Consider the following 2107-nt stretch of genomic DNA (forward strand, 5'->3'; position numbering starts at 1 on the left):
ACTCATTTATCTATTTTAGTATTGTTTTGAACAAATGCTCATGACAATTTCATCATTTTATTCAAATTAATTTTGGATCAACTTTACTTCGAATTACTTTGGATCGGATGATTTCCGGATCAAATTTATTTCGGATCGGATTTAATCGGGTCAAAATGCATTTCGGGTTATGTTCGGATCGGATTAGTTCGGATTATGTTCGGATCGGATTTGTCCGGATTAGTTCGGATTCAGGTTTTTTCGGATTGTACATACTTCGGACCGGATTCAGTTCGGATCGGATTTCGGATTGTGTTCGGATTGTTCAACCGTAATTTTCCGGATCAAATTTCGGATTCGGATCGGACTACGTCGGATCGCATTTCGGATTCGGACTAGTTTAGGCTAGTTGCTGGCTTAAATGCATACCTGCGTCTGGTCAGACGTGGGTGTTTCAAAAAGACATTCAGACATGTTCTATCTTGGCTCGAAACTCATGCGGATCCAGTACTCAAGAATTTCGATGTTCGGATTGATGTTGCCTGCTTTCAGACCACTACTTCTGGTTATTCCCAGTATGGAATTTTGGTGCATCTTTTTGCAGACAACACTGTTGATTCTTCAAACTTGAGTGTCCATGATGTCATGCGGAATGAGTACCTTCGAGGGTAAGCGTTTTTGTATCGCTTTACTTATTAATCCAATAACTGGCTTTGGTTATAGCCATCGATGTCTGGTGTTTGGGATTTTGGATTGTTTTTTTGGTACCTCCTCAAAAATTTGTATATGAATCACTGATATTCATAGTTCATAATTATACCCTTATGACCCAGAAAATAAATTATACCTATCTTATTTTGTTGTTGAGCTTAAGTGATTGTGTTATTCTGCAGGTCCAACGATATTTACAGGAGGAATTCATTAGAATCTCCAGACGGGGCCATGCGAATCGTCTAAAAACCAATAATACCGAAATGGATTAACAAGTGTAGTGTATAAGATTGATTGGCCAGCGTATTTAGACATTTTAATTAGCAGATGGTTCTGATTTAGCACACCAGTAAATCTGGATTCAATCAATTGGTTTAGAGCTGGGCCGTAGTTTGGTTCCTGAAAAGGTTTCTGACGCACGGCCACGAATAGGTTTCTCACGGAAAAGACGTCGATTTGAGATCTTCTGTGCGTAGTTTTTTGATCCCCCGAAAATACTCGATTTGAGCAGGAGCGTAAGCTTGATATGGTGGGCGGTGAAGGAGCCGAAGGAGGGGAAGAAGTAATTCGATATTGGGCAGAAGTGGAGGTTATGTTTCGTCCCACATCGGAGTTGGAAGAGAAGAGCGGGACGGATGGAGCTATAAAACGGAAAACGAAATGTTGGGGCAATTATCTTTGCGCTTGGGGCAATGACGCAGCTAGTGAGGTAATAATCGAGGCGCGTCAATTGCTGGTTGAAAACTATTTCCAAACCCCCTCCTCGGCTTGAGCTTGTCTTGGGCCGTCGAGAATTTCTGGAAGGGCTCCCTTGCATCTGCTTCGGTAAAGCCCTACAATCCCCAGTCCTAAATTTTTGATGGCCTTGAGCCATTACATAACAAGAAAAATACGTTGGTTAAAATGAAATGATCTGTTTCATATTTTTTGTTTTTCTAAATCCTAATATATTTCTAACACAATTTAATATATAAGTAATTCATTGTCTCAACAAGAGAATTTATAATACGTGAGTTGTTAAGTAACTATTATGCTCACAAAGTTTGACTCTACATATTTAAATAAGGAAATGTAAATAGATTTTATAATATTAAATAAAAATAAATAAAAATGCACGTCGGAGGTCTAAAAGTGCATGCCAGATTTTTTGCAGATTTTTTTTCTATTTCTTATGAAATTTCTGTTTGTCTTTCAAAGGGATTTTAAGGGCGCTATTGAAAGCTTTTTCCATTTTAGGTCGTCTAAGAGGTGTAAGCCTCGAAAGCCTTTGATACTTCGGTAGAGCGAGCATCCCGATAGAAAATGGAAGTTTTTGCGGGCAGACTTCGAGTACCTTCATTTAGAACAACGACCGATTTCGAGAGCAGTAATGCCAATCTTTTATCATGTCGGAGGTCAAAAGATGCATCCCAATAAA

The 2107-nt window shown here is 39.1% G+C and overlaps 1 non-coding gene across 1 annotated transcript; it reads left to right on the forward strand.

The window, feature by feature from the left end:
* Positions 1–1364: 1364 nt before the first annotated feature.
* Positions 1365–1506, forward strand: LOC141249612 (U4 spliceosomal RNA). The gene has a single exon (XR_012312259.1). It is a non-coding gene; the product is annotated as a U4 spliceosomal RNA (small nuclear RNA).
* The last annotated feature ends 601 nt before the right edge of the window (positions 1507–2107 follow it).

Source organism: Phyllobates terribilis, unplaced genomic scaffold, assembly GCF_046119375.1.
Source record: "Phyllobates terribilis strain yellow unplaced genomic scaffold, ASM4611937v1 Scaffold_4853__1_contigs__length_56586, whole genome shotgun sequence".
Lineage (NCBI taxonomy): Eukaryota > Metazoa > Chordata > Amphibia > Anura > Dendrobatidae > Phyllobates > Phyllobates terribilis.